We start from the raw sequence: 23,452 nt of genomic DNA on the forward strand, positions 1-23,452 counted from the left end.
TGATCAGTGCCTGCCGCTAACATCTGCAGACTTGGGAAATATGTTTGTGTAGGGCGAAGAAGGTCTACCTTACATGATCCAGGCCAATTGCAATGGCAGATTTATGCACTGACAGAAACATTTAGCAAACCTGCCAAAAGACCTGAGTCTGAAGAGGAAAGTGAAGTGGGTCGGTCACTCAGTATTAAAGTCATCTATTGTCTCAGATCATATAGAGTACTCAAGTGACATGAATGCTCCTGACCTTGGCAAACACAATCAGCACAAATTTTAAATCATGTATTTGACATTATAACAAATAATAATAATAATGTGTTTATGTATGGTAGGAATGTTGATCAGTTTCACTGTTAATACCACTCATGATGAATGCATGACAGAGATACGCCTAAGGGACATTGACCCAAAAAAGTCTGTCACCATTTAATCACAATAACGTCATTGCAAACCCATAAAACTTTCATTCATCTTCAGAATGCATTTGAAAATATTTTTAATATTCCATCATCATTTTTGCTCCTCCCAGTTGACAGGCCACACAAACAAAAGCTTCATGCATCAGTAGACATTGTAAAATAGCATAAAAGTAGCTTGCTTGTTGCACTTCACTTTATAAGTCAATGAGAATGGGAATGGTTGCATGTTCTATTTATAAGCGCTTGTTAATGTCTAGATAAATTAACTCTGGCTATTATATTAATTGTTTGTGTCTCTTCAAAAGATTGGATTGTCAGTTTATTTGGATTAAGTTTCATTCAATTGGTTTGGATTACTTATTTTGTATTTCTTTTAAATCATTTTTAATATGTAAATGTGTTGGTTGTGGGGACTTACCCTCACATTGTTATGACTGTATGACTGTATGTACACAAAAGTAGGCATTTTGCTGTTTGAATCTGTAAAAAAAAAAATTTCTAAAGAATTTTACCAGAAAAGCGATATGAATCACATTTGTAAGACAAAAACAATTATGGTATGTAGTTATACATACAGTAATCTGCACATCAACAGATAATCAAGGGTATTGGTCTATATACTAAGATATGTCATGATGTATCAGGTTTAACAAAGACTCCAACTCTTTTTTTATACATATAGTGAACTTATACTTATGAAAAGTTGGCCTTTCAATGTGCAAAAATGCCTTATTTGGACAAACTGAAACTCCAAAACTTTGGCTCAGACATAACTGACCTGAATAAGAAATAAACCACAGGCAGCTGAAGCATGACATTATAAATCCACTCACAAAAAGAACACTTCTGCTTTCAGTTTTTCTCTTGTCATCCACTTCTACCTGTATCATCATAATTTTATCTAAAATCATAGGATTATTGCACTTCACATCCAGGTCAGGAAAAAAAACTATTCAGAGAATAAAGCAATTCAGAGAATAATTCAGTTTTATGTTATGTAACATATTTATGTATATAATATCCTCCTTACATCTTGCTTTTGCAATCAGCACAAGCACCGAATCATTCATTACTGTTTGCCACACCAGTAATACAAGCCCGGAAACAGTGGCTCAAAACATGGGAGGAGACTACTAATTTTGGATCTTATTTTAGCATCGGTGTTATTGTTATATTAGACCACACAGAGAAAAAAGAACTACACGTAAATATTGTTTCTTCCTGAGAATGGGTGTGTGTTACGTTAGCAGGAATGAGACTACTGAGTAACTTCCTGCAAGAAAATTAGTCTAGGTTCCCCATTCCATTCAAAGTCAATTCAAATACATTTATGAAAGAGCCTTCCTGCTATGCATTGACACTATAACTATACCTTTTTTCAATTAATGAATTAAAACCCTGAGAACCCTGTTTTTATGGTGCATTTAAACAATTATAGGCTGCATAGGCTTGATGGGGACAGGGGACGATGTCCATTATGCGTTGGAAGGTTGCCGGGCCACGTGCAGACCAAAGGGAAGGGTCCCATATTGCCAGTGGCCGCTGGGAGTGGAGAAATCCTTTCTTTTGTGGTTTCTGAGAGCGATACCTGCCAGTACCCTTTTTTGTCAAGTCAAGAGTTGAAATATACCGGGCCCTTCCCAGTCAGTCCAGCAACTGATCCACCCGAGGCGTGGAGTAGCCGTCAATCTCAGATACTTCATTCAGCCGATGAAAGTTATTGCAGAAGCTGAGGGTGGCGTCTGGTTTTGGGACGATTACGATGGGGCTGGACCAGGGGCTATGATATGGTTTGATCACCCCCAACTTGAGCATTTGTTGGACTTCCTCAATAGCTTGCCGACGAGCCTCTGGTACCCAGTAGGTCTGCTGCCTGTATGTCCTGGAGTGGTACGGATCTCATGCTAGATGATATGGGTCTGCCTGGGGCAAGGTGAGAACACATCAGAAAACTGACTGACCAGGTGATGGAGCCCCCCCTTCTGGGCAGCTGAAAGATGGGGGTTAATGTCTACAACCACGGGATCTGAATACGCCAGGGCCGTAAGCTGGTCCTCGTTCCCTTTCCATTTCTTGAGTAGATTTATGTGGTACAGCTGATCTGGCGCCGTCGGCCAGGTTGATGGAGACGATATGTGACGGGCGCAATTCGTTCCATGACCATATATGGCCCCTGCCAGGTCACGAGGTATACCCTGGCGAATGAGCCCCCTTCCGTAACCTGCTGAAACACATCATAAAACAGATTAGAATTTTGGGAGGGGACTCGCCTTTCCCGCTATCGGAGGCCAGCAGCATTGGTTGTGAAGGTCCCTTAGCCAGCCTCCATTGTTGGCGGTTTCTCTAGGGCTGGCAGGCTGGGAGGTGGCAGCTAGCTGTGAACTTTCATGGGGTCTCTGGGGCTATGCGCGGCAGCTGCTGATGTACAATACAGTCTGCCAGCCAGGTGCGTGTGGGTGGTGCCGGGTTCTCCGTAGGCATGGGCTCGTCAACGTTAGAGGTATCCGCCGGCCTGTGCACTAGTCGGTGGGTACCTCTGGCATGCGTCGCTCCTGGACCACCCTCCAGGGAAACAATGTTTCCCCCAGGTTCCTGCTGTTGGGCAGCACAGTTCGTCCATGGTGGGGAGGAGCGCTCTGCCGGCCGGTGAACTGTGGGGTGACAGAAAAAGTTTTGGGGTGAAAATGAGATCGCTTGCTGGTGTTTTCTTCCCAAATTTGCCCGCATTGTCCACCAGTGTGGGGGGTGAAGAAACACATGGCAAGAGAGAGCTCAAAATATATACCCTGGAGGGTGGATATATTGAACAAAGGTTGAAACACGATATGTGGTGAAAGTCCCAGGACGTGATAGGTGCTGTAGTGCTCTCCAGATCCTTGTGGTCGCTGTGGTGCAGTGGTTGCCGAGGGGTGATGGCTGATCAGTCACACGCTGCTGTCTAGGAAACACAAGAAAAAGGATATTACTGTGAGCAGGTTTGGAGTTCATACTCACCCCTCTGGCGTGCCTTGTGGCCTTTTCAAGCCAGAGAGGAACGAGCCACAGCTGCGACCGATCAGCCTGTAATGAGTGAATTGAGGTGCTTTGTGTTTGTTGCCAGTGCAACGCTCGTCACACTATTAAGAGCATTTATATTTCTTGCTTATTGTTGTTTTCCTTTTCTGCTCCGTTTCATTTCTGCTTTGCTCGTTCGCTCTATTGTCATGAAAAAACAGCGGTAAGTAAATCGTCCATCACTCATGGTGAGTAAATGGCTTTTCCATGCATTGTCACCTGCACCACTTGAGACATGTATAGTTTATCTCTCTCTGACAATGACCAGTGATTTACACGTGATAAATGCAGAGAAATGCATGCAGAAATGCATAGAAATGCAGCTAGGCTGACAGAGAATGTTTTAGAATTAGAGACAAGCATCCAAACTTTAATTGAGGACAATAAGAATGTGAGAGCTGTAGATACTGCTTTGGATGTGATTAGTTTAGTAAATCATGTACATTATTCGGTTCTGGCAATATAGCTCGTGCAGCAGAGCAACTGATGAAAGTGCTCTAGTAATTGTCAGTCTAGCCTGACATCGTGGCAAATTTAAAAGTGCTAGCTAATGCTAAAAGTAAATTCAGTAAGATTGTTATTCATGTCAGCGCTAATGATGTCTAACTTTGCCAGTCAGAGATCACTAAAAACATTAAAGAGGTGAATTTGCAAGTACAATGTCAGACACTGTAATGCAATCTGGTCCCCTCCCTGCTGACCGTGGTGAAGAGATACACAGCAGACTGCTGGGTCTCAATGGCTGGATGTGTTAGTGGTGCCCGCAGAATAACATAGATTTCATAGGCAATTGGATGAGTCTCTGGGGCAGACCTGACCTATTGGAAAGAGATGGTCTTCATCCCTCCTAGGGTGGTGCTGCTCTTCTCTCTAGAAATATGGCACATAGTCTTATAGCTCGTACTTGACTAACTAGGGCCTAGGTCAGGAAGCAGACACAATGGGTAAATCAATCATCTGCTAGGATTTCACGTCAAAGAAGGCAATTCTCAGCACATAGAGACTCTCACCTAGATATCACACTATAGAGACTGTCTTTTCCCAGATTTGGAAAACACAGAAAACAACCAAACCAAATTAAAATTTAATTCAACAATTTAACTGATGTTCAACAAATAAAAACTGTTTATAATACAGAGAAACAAATGATAAAACTTGGCTTACTGAATATCAGATCCCTTTCTGTGAAAGCACATCTTTTAAATGATTTGATCAATGATCAGATTATAGATTTGCTTTGTTTGACAGAAACCTGGCTAAAACCAGAAGAATAAATTACTTCAAATAAGTCTACCCCTCAAGATTACTGTTATAAAAGTGAGTCATTTACAGAAGGTAAATGTCATGATCTGGTAAGAAGAACGTTCAAATAAGAATTTCAATAAGGTAAGTAAAGTTCTTTCCTTTGTAGGAGAATCATCGAGGTAAAGGGTTCCTTCCGGCAGGCAGACTGAATGAGCAGATAGGCAAACGGAATGGTGACCAAAGCTTGAGGTATGCAACCTTGTGATCAGCTGTGGAAGGAATGGTGTGAGTGTGTTTCGTGGCTACAGGTGCGGTTGATTGGTATTCGGGTGATTGGGATTGTGACCAGGTTCGGGTGCGGCTGATGATGGAAGTGATGGCGTGACAGTAAAGGGGTGGTGTTGCTACAATTTATAACAATATTCTCAGTACTTCTCACAGGCCAGGCTTTAAGTATAAGTAATTTGAAGTTATGGTGCTGCATATAACTAGCAGCATTAGCATAGCATTATCTAGAGAAACACACCTTGTTACAAGTATGGTAGAACCATCACTTCCAAGTGATCTTCCAGATTTATTTCAATTCCTGCAGAAAAACTTGATCATGTAACAGAAACTATGTACTTTCTTTTTTCTAGCACTTTAGATACAGTTGCTTCTTTATGCTTAAAAAAGATGAAAGAAAAAAAATCTGACTTTGTGGTACAATTACACACCCTACAGATAGCAGCCCAGAGCTGGAGAAAAACAAAACTAGAAGTATTTTGTATAGCCTGGCGGGAAAGTACCCTATTGTACAGAAACGCATTAAAAACTGTTAGATCTGCTTATTTTTCATCTCTTTTAGAAGAAAACTGAGGACACTGAGGACAAATTCCACTAATTCTCCATTATAGGAGAGGAAGAATTGTACAAAGTTGTTCAATCAAATAAATCAACAACATGTATGCTAGACCCTATTCCATCTAAACTATTAAAAAGACCTACTTCCAGAAGTCATAGATCCTATTTTGATTATTATTAATTCATAATTGTTATTAGGATATGTCCCCAAAACCTTCAAACATTTAGTCAATTACAGACCGATCTTGAATCTCCCTTTTCTGTCAAAGATAGTAGAAAGAGTAGTATCCTCTCAACTATATTCCTTCATAGAGAAAAATGTTATCCTTGATACAAACTTACTTTTCATACTTTACATGTTACCTCTGGGAGATATTATTAGGAGACATGGTGTGAGCTTTCACTGCTATGCTGATGATGCTCAGCTCTACATTTCTTTTTGGCCCAGTGAAACACAACAGAATGCATAGTTAATATTAAAAATTGTATGATGACTAACTTCTTAATGCTAAATTCTGAAAAACTTAGTTGTTCATTATTGGACCAAAAAACCCCACATGTATCAAACCTCTATCAAACATTGGATAGATTTTAAAATCTTGTTAATTACTTTTAAAGCCCTGAATGGTTTATCTCCTCAATACTTGAGCGAGCTCTTATCACATTATAGTCCTGTCCGTCCGCTGCGTTCTCAAAACTCTGGCCATTTGATAATACCTAGAATATCAAAATCTACTGCGGGCGGCAGATCCTTTTCCTATCTAGCACCTAAACTCTGGAAGAATCTGGTTCAGGAAACAGACACACTCTGTCTGTTTAAATCTAGATTAAAGACACATCTCTTTAACCTAGCTTTTACATATACACTAGTACGCTTCTATTATTCAAATTTGTTAAAGGATTGTTAGACTGTCGCCTCTGGTTTGCTTAGTTGGGGACACTTAATTTCTAGTGACTATAGTCAATTTGATTACAGACTGTCTCAGCATTAAATAAAAAATTCACTAACACTCTATTCTCCTATTTGATATTATTCAGTGCTTTGATATTGATATATATATATATATATATATATATATATATATATATATATATATATATATATATATATATATATATATATATATATATCATATTGCACAAAAGATTAAACATAAGCTGTCTGAAATTACCCAAATTGCATAAATCAATATAAATCAATAATATAAATCAATGAATGCACAAAAACTGCCAATCTGGGACATATATCTGTAATGGAAAATACTCTGCACTGGTTGCACATGATATTTTCAAATTCAGTCAGAATTTATAATGACAGAATTAGTCACACAAGCAAAACAATATAGCTTCCCATTAAAGGTCACTATGACATTTATAATAATAAAACTTGTAGAAATAACTTAATATTCATCGTCATAGGTTATACCACAATATCCAAATCGGATAACTACATACCAGCCAATATTCTATTTATTTATTTTTTACATTTATGATAATCTTCATTTGTATTTGGATATAAAGTTACGGATAAAATTTTTTATTATTTTGTTTTTAAAGAGTTTTAATTTGTTTCTTGTAAGCAGTCTATGTCGCTGACATAAGAATACCAACATGGATAAAAAGACTTGAAAGGCTATTCATATCTGCTTACTAATACAGACCATATAGATATGTATATGTAGATAATGCAATTGAATGGTCCAAACAACATTTCATAAGCTGTTTGACACAATCCAAAAAGTTTATGACTGTATAACTGTAAAATGGTTGCAGTTGCACAGTGAATGTGCCCTCTTTGACCTCTCTAGTATGTTGAATGGGAAGTCACAGCTAAAGAGATATCTATGTATACTGTATATAGATATCTAAGATCTATGTATCTTAGTATAAGATCTTAGTATTTATTGTGAAGATCTTTGGGCAACAATTACAAAAATTTACTTTCAAGGCAACTTCTTATTTTTACCATTGACTGAGCAGGTGTTTTGTTCCTGAATGGTATTTTAAAAGAAATGGTTCAATGACTCACGATTCAAAAAGTCAATCACTTGCTACCACTTTTAAGAGAACAGGGACAATGTACAACATTTTTGTGCAAATTGTTCGTAAAGCTGGTCTACATAAGACTTGCAGATTCATGAAAGTGTTCATATTTTAAAATGTTAGCTGGTATGATGGAAATGAACACCGCTCCCTATCACGTGTAAATGGTGCATAAAACACTGTTCTTTCTTTTTTTTTTTTTTTTTTTTTTTTTTTAGCTTTGGGTCACTTTTTACACAGGCGTCTAATCAAGGGAGGAGGAGACGTAAATCGCGATCTCCTTCCACGGTCCTGTGTTTCTCTCTCTAATGGCGCCCCTGTATGGCCTATTAGTCTTTTTTTTACAATATACTGGGGCAGAACCTGAGAAAGTAATCAAACTATTCCACTGCATTCCTGGACACGCAATTTCCGTAATTTCACTAATTGCGAATGATTGGAATTCATACACGTCCAATCAAAAATGTTGTTTAGCAATCGTTTGTGAATTCAGAGGAGAGGGAAAGTCCCTTCTACGAGCAAATTAGCCTACTCCTATATTTACGAATGTTTCTTGAATGAGGCCCGATGGGTTTAATCCAATTCATCCTAAAATTGTTTCTTTAAGCATAATTTTAATCTTTTGATCTTGATGTTCTTGCCAGGGTTTGTGAGTAACAATTTACTTTTACTAATAGGAACAGACACGTTGACAAATGGCCTACATTAAAGTGAGGATGAAGGCATCCAAATCCAACTCTATTACAAATCGTTTCAGAATGATCATGTTTTATTGACAATGGGACTATTTATCCTTGAAGAACATGATCATAACTGCCATAATCTGATTTTAGGTTCTCCTAACACGTTTAAACTTTTCCTCAATGGATGTTTTTTTTTTAATAGGCACAGTCATCTTGTGACATTTTTTACGATCTTTGATAACATCTTGAACAGGCTAACAGTTCATAAATACCCTCAGCAAAGGAACATTGTTTTTGCAGACAAAGTTGTCATTGTTTAGTTATTAACCTGACATTTGATCATGAGAATGCCTCTACGATCTGTATAGAACTAGTTTTCACTGTAGTGGAAAACCAAAAACAAGCATTTAAAGTCTATGTAATATGTAATGGCTGTATGGGTAAAAATCACCTCCATAAAAGATGTTCAAAATGTTGGTAACTAGGAATTCTGATGACACACACACACACACACACACACACACAATATAAATCCACATATATAAAAAAATATAAATATCACTAGCACTAGTCAATAGTCTGTCAATAGTCCACAACACTCTGTCCAACATACTGTCATAACAAATAAAATGTAGTATTATTGCAAATAGAAAGTATTTACAGAGTTTAACACATGGACGTTATTTAACAAATGGACAGAAAAATCCATAAATCTGCTCAATTTTTTTCTTTTTTATTAAAATCATACATATGTACACTGTACTCCACTCCTAACACATATACAAAGTGATTCAAAAAGAATCAGAGACGAAATAAATGTTTTGACAGTTATTCTGATCATGTTAGAGAACCAATATACACATATTTAATTTAGAAAGAAAGAATTCAGTTTGTTTCCCTTACAAACTGTGCCAGGTTTACAGTGCACTGATTGAACCGTTTAGGTTTTTTACTGCCAGTGATGCCGGTATTTATCCACCACTGCACAGCCTCCAGAGACCACAAGATCAACTCAACACATGGTTTACAAGGACCTCTGCTGGGAAACACAGCAAACTACAACGAGAGGTATTCAAAACTGACAGGTTTCGGATTTTTAAAACACAGTACAGCAAAAATAATCAGGCAGAGAATATATACAAACATATACAGAAATAATCACAGAATAGATTAGATTTTTAACGACTAAAATCTGAGGCACACGCTGTCGCAAGTTCTCTGTCCAGACAGATATTAGTTTAAATAAAAATAAAAAAAAGAAAGACTGTAAAGGAATATAGAAATTTTTCCTGAGAATTTTGATTATAGCTACATAAAATAATTTTGTCATATATACAAACATATTATTACAGTGTCCACAGTGTTTATTTAAAAGGTGGTTAATATGTGCATTAACAAGAGTGTTCATCCACGCTGGTTTTATAAGGACCAGGACAGGCCCAGTTTCATTCTAGTAAATACATCCCTTTCAAAGTACCAAACCTTCATTATGGATGACTCAGGTTTTGCTTCATAACCTAATTCAGATGCTAGTCATAAGTCCTTAAATTCTGTCTCAGCTTGTCCACTGAATTATATTCAGAAGGATGTACCTCAGGCTGAAAAACAAGTTATCCTCATCTCATAAATGTCAAGCAAACAACACTCGCTGTACTTAATAAAAGAGCACTTTTGCCTGAAATTGTATCTTAGCTTTTTTAAAAGAGTCGATATGCAGAATTAGGAGAGGAAAACTACATAGCCTAGTCTGTGGGTTCAAGGCTGAGGTCCACTGAAAGTGGCAACAGGGAGACAAAGCAGAGAGCAGAAGGTTGGCTGCAGAGGCTGCATCTGGGACGAGAACACCCTTCCTTTCGTCCAATCAGCTGAACTATCTGATTTATAACAAACTGATACCTCACACCTGCGAAGAGAGGAAAAAAAAAGTTCTGTATAAATGTTCAGCTTACATCACGTTACATTTCATGCACTGAAAGTCTTTATCAGTCGTTGGTTACTGAACTATATTTCTAACAAATATTTAGGTCTCTATGACAACTTATGACAGATTTGACCATTTTTTTCTTTGTAACAAACAGCCGTGGTCACTTTCAGTCTCATTTCCATCTCACAGTAAAACATGAAAATGACATTTCATGGTTTTTGTTCCCCTTTTTTTTTTGTTTTGCTGGCTTAATGCAAGGAGTATAAAAAACTCTTATGTTCACAAAGTCTGCCCCCGTTTAAAATGTAAAATGCAATTCTTAAAATCAGCAGCAATGTGAAACATTATTAAATATAACTGTTCACTATTTAATAAAGTTTTTACATTTTTGACAGCTTGAGCCCACAGTCATGGTTCACACAGAACAAATGTAAAAACCCGTCTGACTACCATCGCTGTGCAGGAAGTAAACTGCATATCCTTTTTAGCCAAACATCAGCATAAAAATGCCATCAAAATCAAACTCTACCTGGCCACACTCTGTAAGATTTTCTTCTCGTCTTGGTCCAGACAAACGGCGAAGGTGGTGTTGCAAGTTCCACTAACCTGAACCTTATCCACCTTTACCTGTGTGGTGGTCAGTTGCTGTAACACAAACGTTGTTTTATAAGTTTAATCTGAATAAAACACTAAAGATACTCCAACTTGAATCGCCAAAACAATTTTTTTATATTCATAAACATTTGAGCTTCATCTACGAAATTACAGTAACATTGTTAACGTCTTTCAAACAGACACTGCTATAGGAAACAAGCATGATATATACATTTTTTTGTTTATTGTAAACATTTGTTAAACAAATTTGCAACCAACTGTATAACGACAACAAAACAAGATGAAGTACAGTCAGTGTGTGGTATAACTGAACCAAAGAGCAACCACTGACACTGTAAAATGAAAGTGCTACAGGCGCTAAAAACACCAAGGTGTAAAAACACGAGCCGTATCATGTAAACTGGTACAGAAACAGGTAAATAAAAACCAAAATGTTTGCTCTTGATAAAAAAGTTTTGTTGTTTGTCGACTGCTACACGCTGCTGCAGAAACCACATGAGAGTAACTGTAGGTGTTTGCGCTAAGTTAGTTTCGGGGCTGTTTAAACCACATCTCAGCTTTCTCCATACTTCCTTCCTGCTCACCTGATTGTAGCCTTTCTTTGATTTAGAGTTTTGTCTCTTCAGCACTTCTGTCATTGTCAAATGAAGGCACTCCATTTTAGAATCTAAAGAAACAGAAAATATTACAATTATCATTGTAAGCCTATACAGTGAAATGGCTCTGGGTTGGGGAATGGGTTGAGAAGTTGTTGGTTTTTTTGAGCCAGTAATGTTGAGCCAGTAATTGTAATTTTTAACAGTAACAGTAATTTTTGAGCCAGTAATTCATCATAATGTCAATGCCATTTTGTTATTTATTTTTATGCAATTTATTACATTCAAATGTAAACAACTGAAAGCCCTAATCAACATTGGTTGGCCATAGTGAGATCAGTTATTTTCTACCTAGTTCCTCAACATTTCTGCAGGCTTTTTGCAGGTTTATAGAGGTGCAGGACTTCTCTGCCCTTGTCTTCTGACTTCTGCCACTGATATGTATCTGTATATAAAGACAAAAAAAGAAAGGAAAAATGAGAATCGCATGCTTGCACCATTGAAAAATTCTTCAAATGATGGAAAGTTCATCTTACTCGATTATAAGTAACTTCAAGCGATAAAGGAACAGCCTCTCGATCTCCATCAATGCCAAATCTTTTACTTGCAGCACCTGAAAAATAAAAACGTTGAATTTTTAATAAATAAATTAGTCACCTCATATTATTTGCACACATTAAACTTTATAACATTTACATAAGTACATCATTTTTAAATTGACCCTTGTGTTGGAAACTGGTACTTGTTCACACTTACCCATGGCCTTGATGGCTCTTGTACCAGCTGTGTGTCCGAGCTCCAGAGAGTGAACAAACACCTCAGTCCGTCTCTCGCCTCCAGCTAGTGTCAACTACAAGATTTAAACTTTTATGAAACCACTGGATGACACTGTGGCAGTATAAGACAAGTTACAAAACAAAAGCTGAATGAAATACCGTAGTTTCATTAGTTAACACCAAGTATTAAATAATAGTTTATTCTATTAATAATTCATTAATTTAATAAGAATTCATTCATTCAAATTCAAAACTCCAAAGTTTATGTAACTGTTAAGGTATAGTTTTACATCTGCAGTCTATGACCGAAACAGCTAGAGATTGAGAAAATGGCATGTTTTTTTATTCACCTCTGCTTGATAGAGCTGAATGAGGGCAGGGCGAGCGGCATGACGGCAATAATAGAGCACCAGGTCAGCAAATATCGGTAAAGGCTCCTCACCAGGCCCCTCAGACATCTCTGACTCGATCTTGGATGTCTGCTGTTATGGACAGACCATTTGGTATTAATATATTTTTCATCGGTAATTTGATAAGGAAATGTTTTGTTTTTTTTGCCATGGTAATAATCAAAACAATTCAAAACACACTTTCACACACTCAAGTTCCTCATATGAGTGGTTTTATGGGATGTGGTTTTTTGAGTGCGTGCATGTGATATCAAAAGCATGAAATATAACAAAAGATTTACTGTCGTTCTTGCTAATTATTTGGATATGCATGCACTCTCTGTTCATGTGAATGAGTGTGTGTGGATGCATAAGAATCACCTGGCACACCACATTAACGGGAAGCTCCAGCAGACTCAGTGTGTTACGCTCATACCATGGATCCAGCATTCCCAGAAGATTGGCTATATCATTAGTGCTGTCCTCTGTTCCATTCATACTGAGATCCTGTTGACAAATTAATATCAATGTTAAAATCTGACACGAGTATGGATGTACAGACTAACAAAATCCTTGCTTTGACTTCAAGTAATGTAAGACTTTATTATTATTTGTTTATTTGTGATGTAAAGTTAGCCCAGAAATGGAGTACAACTCCACATCCATGTGACTGCTGAATTCTTTTTGGTCTAGCTGTTTCCCAGCCTAGTAAAATTTGATATTAGCTGTGAAACAAATGCCCCACTGAAACCACCAAAAGATGCTAATCTATCCAGGTCTGGGATACATAGATTACAAGATCAGCCATCAGAGATGTAGCTAGAAATTCAACTAAACAATGCAGCCGGTACACACTAATGATTTTGGGAGTGATAACCACATTTAAATGTGGGAGTGAATTGTGATTCTAAGTGTGTATGGGATACAGGAACCACATGTGAAACTGTAATGATTGACGTAGTGATAACTACAGAAATGGTTTGTGGCTACAAGCAAGTAACATGAATGGCAGCTGAAGAATTTTGTTGTTAGCCACTTTTGGCTTAATATTAGATTGTGATCTTTGGAAAAACCTTAAACCGCATAAACACGTTGCATTATGCTAATGATAAACTGGGCAACCTTTTTGAGCAATTTTGCCCAATTTTGAACAACATTGCTTGGGCACTTTCCCATTAAAAATGGGTAGCAAATTTAACAAAATAATGTTATTTTTAGCATCGTCATATGATCCCTTTAAGAATGAGTCAAGACACATTCTTCTCTTCCTGTGAACTACTTGGAGAAGACGAACATGCCTTGTTCAGTCCAGTTTGTTATAAGCTTCTAAAATCTAAACTATATTCGGTTGCCATTATGTATTTGCTGTCATTTCAATATAATTGTACAGAATGGGAATTTAGAGAAGTGGAGCTTTAGCTGTGGTATGTATGCAGCCTGTTTGTACAAATGAATCAGATTTTTGTAGACAGCGATTCAGTCCTAAAGTTCAGATTTGAAAAATAAATGATTAACAAAAAGTATACTCCAGTTTTAATGTGAAAGCCAAGCTTGTGTCTGCCAAAGGCATAATCTTTAAACTAGTTGAAGGACTGCTTCTCGGTGTTGCTACCTTGTGAGATAACTACTCAATGCAAAAAAAAAAAAAAAAAAAAAAAAAAAAAAAATGTTGGTGATGATATGGACATTACATGTACAATACACATACCTTAGCATACACTCAAAAACCAAAGTATTTGTACTTTAGACTCAAGGGATGTGATTTCACTCACAGTGCTAGAGACGGCTGGTTTCAGTGGACTCGCTGACAGCTGCAGAGAAGAACCAGAGTTCCTCCTGGAGATGTTGGCTGGACTAGTATCCCTCCTTACAGGCACAAAGAAAAACTTCATCCTGAAAGCTTTGGTCAAGTGTGGACAGTCTCTTTCTTTTGTTCTCAGGCTGCCATAAGCACGGGCGAGTCTCCCTGCCACATGATCTGCCCCCGAACACCACCACTCTGAGCATTGTGGACCCTGGAGGCCCTTCTACATCATCGGTACTCAGAATGGGTCTCCTTCTATAGCAAACATACTGCAGCTGTGAGAGAGGGGGAGCTGGGAACCCTAACTCAGAGCTCCGCAGACGTACTTGCTGTGGAAGAGAATTGGATCTCTTAGAGCGGACAGCTATAACTAATTCTTTGGCCTCAGGGCTGCCCAGGCTTTTAGCTCGACACAGAGAGTTGCTGCGAGGTTTGAATAGTCGTGAGAGGCGCTTGGAAAGTCGTGCGCTGGTTTTGGACTTGGGCACGGATGCTGTCAGGCTGTCTTCTTCTGCATCCTCACAGAAGTCACTGTCAGTGCCTGAAGCTTGAGATGAGGATGAGAGTGTGGAAAGGGGGAGAACATTCGGAGGAAGCGACTGAGAGAGTGGAGAACATGGAGTCTTTGGAGGCCGTGGAAAGGAAGAAACGGTAGAGAAGGTTGAGGCCCTATAGTCAGTGCAACCGCTTGATACAAAACCTTCCTCCAAGTCCTCATATTCATCGTCTTCCACATCCACGTTGTCAACATCATCCTCCTCCATGACCTCAGATGTTTGAGATAAGCTCAATTCAGACTCCATGTCTAGAAGGTTGTTTAGAACATCTAGCAAAAAACAAGTTGGAAAATCATGACCCAGAGGGTTATTATTAGCTGGGGTATTAACTTTCAACTCATGAAACCCCCTAATGACATTTTAAACTAAATCAATGTGACTGGAAATCAATCATTGAATGTTTATAATTCTAAAACAGCCAAACAAATGTTTGAACAAGCTCATGGCAGAAAAAAAAATGGCACTGGATTGGATTCAGTGTCCTACCAAAATTATCCTTGTCCCAATGGAAGGTGTAGCACTTGGCTGCTGGAAGGCCGAGCGTCTGTAGAACCCCTAGTGACACAAACACAACAAAGTTTCTCTCATTAATCACTAGCCCACTCCAAACCCAACACACCACTGTTTCCCAAACGGAAAAATCATGCCATCAGCTTTATTGCTTCATGTTGGCCATCCATCTTGGTTAAGTTTCTAGGAGTTGGTGCCAGGTAATATGTACTACTGCTGCCCAGACAAATAGTGTAGTATGTCACCAAGCAACAACCATGAAACCCTATAGGATGTAGACCACCAATTTAGATGGCCAAAAGTATGTGGACACCCAAATATTTCAAAGTCACTGGCTTCAATATGGAGTTTGCTGCTGTAACAGCTTTCGTTCTTCTGGGAAACGTGGCTTGGGGATTTGATACCAGTCAATCAACAGAATATAAGTGAGGTCAGTTGATGGGTGATGGAGCCTGGTTTATACCTGAGCTCTCAATTCATCTCACAGGTGGTAAATGGGCTTGGGTATTGTGCAGGCCAGGCACATTCTTCCCCATCAGGCTTGGAAAATTATTTCAATATGGACTTTGCTTTGTGAACAGTCCTTATTCTGCTAAAATGTTTGTGGAAATTTTGGCTGAATTAGCCACATGCGTTAAATAAAAGCTGTCCACATACTTCAGCCATATAGTCTATAATAATGCACATTCAATGTGTCTATGTAGTAACTTATTATTTTTCCATATTATTTGTTGCTTGTGAACAGTAATTGATGGAACAGTAGTAATTACTTTTACTATAAGAATGACATTGATTGACAGTAACCTTAATAGTGCAGTTTAGAACAGTGGTTCACAACCTTTTATCTCCAAGATGCCCTGTTTGTCCAGAACAACATTTTTAAGGCCTAATCTGATATATACCTCAGTTACTGCTATTGTAACAAAAAGTAAGTCAAAACAAAGTAAATTTAATCGTGTACAGCCCATTTTTAAGCCTTTAATTTATGATTATGATAACTGGAGCCATGTTGAAGTTTGCTAATGCCTATCCTATATGAGAACCACTGATTTAGAACGTGAAAAGAAATAATTATAATACACATACACACACACACATTTTTCATAATACTATTGTTTGTTTTTTTATTATTATTATTAGGTTAGACAAGTCTGGTAACAATTACTGAGCTACCTCAGATTTGTAAGGGGCTATAAGCAGAAAGCGGGATCGTACCATCTGAAGTCGTGCCGCTGGAGACTGGTATGGCAAAGTTTTTCTCGCAGCGCCTCCAGACCACCTCTCACATGTTCTCGAGCTTTAACTATATCCGTCATGGCCGCTGCAGACTCTAGATGGTCACTCACTGAGGACAGGATCTGTGCCAACTCATCATCACTCAGGCACTAAAAAGGAACCAACTTAGTCATGTACTGTAACTTCTTGGGTTACTGCAAGTCACTCAGGTCAAGTCAGAATTCAATGAATGCTTAGCTGTGTTTCAAATGAAGTTGATTTTAGCTTCTGAGTAATCTAACAAAATAATAATACATTTTACCATTTGCAAGCTCTACCGCTTCTTTACACCTTCTCAATCCATCTATTTCTTCCCCATTAGCCACCTTTCAACCCACATATGAGTCATTTTGGTCACACATTTAATTATCACGCCTCCCCCCCAATAAGATCATTCACTTCCTGACACCCACAAAGTGAAACCCCCACACATTCACTCATCCTCAATCACAATCTGACGCACGTGTACACTCTGCATCAACTTAAGTTGGAGCGCATTAAAACAGGAAACATTATTTTGTGGGTCATGGAACAGTGTGGCTTACCTGTAGAGCACCGCTGATGGTCTGTAGTGGGTATTTAGTTCCGAGCACTGCCTGGTAGCTGTGTTTAATGAGTGTAATGCTGCTCTCTCTGCGAGACCTCTGCTCCACTGAGCTGCTCCGCCACAGACAGGAACTCAGCAGGCACCTCAGCCGGGTTCATCAACAACACCGTACTGCAACAGAGAAAACATCAGAAAATGTCACTGCAGTGTAGAAGAAACAAATAAAACACATCTATTTTGTCCACGGGAGAAGTTTGCATTTGTTTTTTTCTAGTATATTTGATTTAATTCTTTCGATTTAATCCATTTTTCGACATATTTGATATCACAGGGGGAGATGTTTGTCCAGGACAGACTATAGGTAGGTCTGTGCTAAACTAAAGTGGCCATGAAAAAAAAAAAAAATTGCACTGTGGTACCATTTAACTGCCCTCCAGAAGTTTGGAAATGCCCTGGAAAACTGGGGTTTTGGACAGTATTGGCATGAATCCTTCTTATTTGTGATCATTTTGCCCTGATAAGGGACACAAACTATGAAAACATATTTTATTACTTAAAAAGTTTATACATAGAAAATATAAAACATTTAGATTCATTAAAATATCCGCCATTCGCAGCTATTACAGATCTACATAATCTAGGCAAAGAGCTGTCAGTTTATTCAAACATTGACTTGATATATTACTCCAAGCCACCTGAAGGATTTCCCAAAGACCATTCACACTAGTTGGACACTTCTTACACACATCACGGTCCATTTGCTCCCAGAGTAGCTCAACTCTGACATGTAAATATTGCCATTATTATGTCATCAAAATGAAAATTATTATTGCTGGTCTTCAATGTAAATGTCAAGTTACTTTAACGTACAGTATTTGAACCGCCAAATGATAAGGGGTTATTGTTAAGAACTTCATTTGGACAACTTTATAGGTGATTTTTTACTCGCTTAGATTCCAGATTTTCAAACAGCTGTATCTCAACCAAATTATCTCCTAATGTCATACAAAATCATTTATCAATGAAAAGCTTTTTATTCAGCTTTTAGATTATGTATAATTATCAATAAAAAAACAAGGGTCACATATTTGAAAGTTCATAATTTTCAAGAATTTATTGTTATATTATTAAATGTTTATTCCTGTGATTTTGAATTACTCTAGATTTCAGAACCACGCGGTTCTTAAGAGATCATTCTATTGTCGGTTCTTATTCATTTTCATATTAATCAATCTTGACCTATTGGATAAAATTGACAAAAAAACCAACTTATAATAAAAACATTCAAATCTGTTAATTAAACACTAGGATAAAAATGTCATCATTATTTGTCATGAAGTGTTTGACACAGATAAGTGATCTTATAATAAGACAAATTCTGAATATCCAAGAACTGACACAGGAAGCGAGAGGTGAAGACTGCAACCACAATGGGCTGAGCAATAACTGACACAACAGGATTTCCTCCTGCTTCTGTGGAAACACACTCACATGATCTTAGAACGCTGACTGGAGGTGGCAAGGCCTTGTTCCTCTCTTACCAGCCTGTGGTATGAAATCCCTGTTACAAGCACATGCACACAAGAACATCAGATTTTTATCAGATTTCAACATTATGTAACTAAACTTTGTGGTGAAAGCACTGACGTTAAAGCATCTTTAAGGTACTCCTAGTACTCCAAGTTAAAGCTGATAAACAACTCAGCTATTCTGAAAAATACTACGTCACTGCACTTTTCTTTTTAACAGTATACCTGGAGCTCTAAGCTCTTGATGTAAGGTGGAGAGCAGGTTACGACACACACTATAGTAAGGTTCAGGCCATGCTAGGAAGTCATGGAACACCTCACAAGCCTCTGTCAGAATCTCTCCATCAGACGGGCAAAGAGGCATCTACAAGAAAAAACAGACACGTGAGGTCAGAAGGTGGTCTACTAGTAATGCTTTTCATTTTTCTAACTTAGTATTAAATCATGCTTTACGAAGTGAAATGAATATCTGAAAATGTACCAAACTTAAGCGTATATATATATATATATATATATATATATATATATATATATATATATATATATATATATATATATATATATATATATATTTTTTTTTTTTTTTTTTTTTTTTTTTTTTTTTTTTTTTTTTTTTTTACATTTTCAAAACCCTAAAGCATTGTTCATTTCCAAAAATTAAGAGGAACACTTCACACATTTAAATATCACAGATAACAGATAACTCAGATATTATACTGGTATATTGTAGTATAGTACGAGTAAGTTTAGTAATTACTAAATAATGTTTTAATAAGGTAATACGGCTTAGGAACTAGGACTGTTTTCTTTCATTATAGCATTAGGATGGTTGTACCACCCTTATATTTTTTTGCCAGAAAAAAACTAACAAAACAAAAATAAAGGCATTTATTAATCATGGTGTATTTAATCAGTTTTTATCATCAAGGCTTTGGCAGATTAGTTCTTAAATAACACTGTATTTACTTTACCTGCAGGAGTGTGGACTCAAACATGAGAGCCAAGGGGGCCACAAGCTCATAATGACACTGCTGCTGAACCTAAAAGAGCAGAGAAAGACATACGGCATGTATCACAGACAGATTTACCGTGTTCTTGATCACATTAAAAAAGTTTTTGCTGAAATCAGTTTAATTATGAACAACATCAGTATCTCAGCATGGATTAGATTCAATCTCCTCTGCCATAGCCTGCAGAGCCCACAAGGGGGCATAGTGAGCTCAACGCAGAAGATTTTGATCAGAAACGTGACTTAAAGTATCACTTCTACTCTGCGGGTGTAGAATTCTGTTTAGTTAGGGGTGCGTCTACATGTACATGCACACTCACCTCTCTTGTTTTTCTGAGAATTTGCTGCAGCAGAATTAGAAAATTTTCTGGGTCCCTCTTAACGAGCTCTTCTAGACTCCAGCGGTTCATACACCAGCCAGCTGCGCAAACACGCATAAATACACACGCGTGAAAAACCTTATCGTGAAACTGGGACAAACGTGCATGCTTTATACCTCAAATGAACATGATATCTAGTAAACAAGTCCGCCATGTGTGCATGAAACCACCGCGCAACCAAACGAAGTCGAATCACTGAATCAGACAGGGCTGTTTACATGACATGACGGTCTGAGTCCTTGCTGCGTAGATGTCAAAGGGATCCCTGGTATAACCTGTACTGTGCAGTTTTGGTTACAATTCTGAGAAAGAACATGTACACTGTGGTGTACAATTTGAGAGCAGCAGTGTTAACAGATCGTATTGGTTAAGGGAAAGAACTGTGTGTAACCTCAAAACAAATTTAGAATGATGCTGAATTGGATATTTAAGGCAGCTGCAGCTTTCCTATTAAAGACCGCTTTACAGCTTTACTCGAAAGGCATCTTAATTTCCTGCTCAAATGTGTGGAATAATACATTTCCTTTACAACGCTCTCTGAAAACAACATGTTTTCTCTGAACCTATCAACAGTGTCACACTCTCTACACAAACTTTGTCATGGTGTTCACGAGTGCGTCGGTCCCATGGTTTAGAAAAACAACCAAATCAAATACACAACTAACGGAGATTCTTAATGAGAGCTAATTCAACTCTATCAGTATGACAGTATTTTAAAGCTAAGCATCTCGTCGTCTTCGAGCAAATGAAACGTGAAAAATGGCTTTTATATTGAAAAATGCAGATGTGGGTGGGTTGATGCAGACATACGCTCAATCAGTTGGCATTTACACCAACTCATTCACAGAACTATGTGAGCCCATGACAAATATATACGCTATGACGTTCATGAGAAAGACAGGGGAAAAACACTAGATTAAAACATGCCAAATTTATGTGCGGTTTGTATTCATGTTGGTTTCATACGTACTAAAAACTCAAGAAAAATCTTTGTGAAGGGATCCTCTCGCTAATATTTCCCGTTCTGTTATTTATGCATATTGGTTGCGCATCATGGTTGGTTGTTTTCTTATTATTATTTTAGCACTTTCTAGGTATTTAATATTAACAAAAATATACGTCCAACTACTTTATATATTTTTTTATTTTCAAGGCTAATGTCTTTTTTATCTTCTGTTATTGCACCAGGAATATTTATGTTTATATGAATATTTTAATTATCTATGCTTCAATGCTTTCTAATTATAACAAACACAAACTCATCCCAGAAGAGGTGCATTTAAGGCAATGCATGCATGAATTGCTTTTTTTGGAATAGATTAATAGCCACACAAAAAAAAGAGTGTGTCGTGTGTTTTTGCATCTCTTTTCACTGATCCAAGGGTATTATGTATAGACAACTATTTGCAAGAATTAAGCAAATTTTTGTGGTAAATACCTTCAATTTCCCTGTCTGCAGCACAAGGTTATTTGAAAACCACAAAGGGAAAAAGGGAAAAACACAAACAAACTGGGCAAAATAGATCTAAAGTAGACCTATCGGCAACAGAGGGTCAATGGGGTGGTCTTACCACTCCAGGATTGTGTGAGGCATTCTGATGGCCGGAGTCCGTCCAGGCATCTCTCCAGAGCGTGCTGGATCCGGTCCTCCGTGCATGAGGTGTGCTGCATCTTCACTGTAACTGTCAAACAACATATAAACATAAAGAAAGCTGTAAAGCTTTCCTTGTTTTTGGAATTGTGAAAAAAGGTTGCAGTATACAGCACCTCCTTCATCTGTTACGTAAATATGATGATCACATAGAACTGCATGGTTATATTAGTCAAGAAAGAAGTCCTACACTATTATGCAGGGCTATCGCTTCTATGCACTAACACGGTGTAACCTGAACGAATTCAACATGTGTCAACAAAATTCCAGATAACGCTATCTACGCAGACGAACACACGCTAGTCTCCCTTCAGGAAGTAAACATACAGCATCCTTTGCATGTCTGTAAATGATGTTTAATGATGTAAATGAAGTTTAGGAAAATGTTCTACGCGGTGTGGGAGAATTCAAGAGAAATATGTGGTTTAGGGATTATTAAGGGGATGCCACAGTTGCCAACTGTTTGTTTTTCTTCCTGATGACATTTAAAGTTTATTTGCGCATACTGTTACAAGTACGGCACCTGCCATCCAGCAATAAACACCACATAGCATGCAAAGAAAACCAGGAATGATAAGCGAGGCAAAACTCAATCATCAAGAAACAGACCTCACAGAAATACTCGTGAGATGCGCGCGTAGCTACAGGATCTATTATAGCACCTTCATGAGTAATAAGAAGAGTGTCATTACATTAAAAGGAAAAAGAATTCCTCTTTTAACAGACTAATTACACTAAATGTAAAATTAAATTGCATTTGGTGGGATTTTTCTCTCAGTGAGTCACTGACCAAGTAAGATTGAAATGAAAGGTTAAAAATATCTTGACTAGTTCAGCTAAATGTCTCAAGTTTGGCTGACGTGAGCAGTTTTTAAAAGCGCAGCTGTGAAAGACACACAGATAGAGTCGATCTACGAAGCCCTTCACGCAAAACACGTTTGCATTCCAACGCCATGCTTTTATTTTTTTTAATTAAGGTATTTAATGTGTGGCTCGTATTAGATTGTGCTTTGCTGTCATTCTCAAAACTTTCCCCAATGTCAAAACAAAAATCCCCCAAACCGTGAAGCAAACATTCGGTTATTAACTCTGAGTCATTAAATCCAAAACTCGCATCTCCAATATTACAGACGATACGCTAAAGCAAAGTTTCTTTGCTTCGCTTAGCTTCTTGTAAACACTTGTCAAGTCGTACTCAAAACCCATCACTCACCAAACATCACGTCCCTTCCTGCGTCACGCGTCATAAAGCGGATTTGCATAAACAGGGAAGTGCGCTGCATAGTTAGCTTTCTAGAGAAACAAACGATCTGCTTTTATAGGTCCGAATACATCTCAGTATTAATCAAATATCGAAAACGACACTATTTCTGATTAAAAAACTGCGGTTGAAGCTTTTATATAAATGACACTATGATAGTAATATAATATTTCTAAATAATAATTGAAATGTAAGGTTTAAATAAAGGTTTAATTCACCTTGTGAAACAACTCCTGATAACCAGATATGGTAAGATAATCACACAATATCTTACATTTCTTCAATTAAAAAAAAAAAAAAAAAGCAGAACAGTGTTAAAAATAGATTAAGCTGACTTCCTGATCT

The 23,452-nt window shown here is 37.7% G+C and overlaps 1 protein-coding gene and 1 pseudogene across 2 annotated transcripts in view; both read right to left on the reverse strand.

Moving 5' to 3' along the window:
- Positions 1–23,452, reverse strand: part of ntn1a (netrin 1a) — a 255,680-nt gene that overhangs the window by 153,000 nt on the left and 79,228 nt on the right. The window lies entirely within an intron of this gene.
- Positions 8,997–23,116, reverse strand: LOC122346895 (annotated as a pseudogene).

The sequence above is a fragment of the Puntigrus tetrazona genome, chromosome 6, assembly GCF_018831695.1.
Source record: "Puntigrus tetrazona isolate hp1 chromosome 6, ASM1883169v1, whole genome shotgun sequence".
Classification (NCBI taxonomy): Eukaryota; Metazoa; Chordata; class Actinopteri; order Cypriniformes; family Cyprinidae; genus Puntigrus; species Puntigrus tetrazona.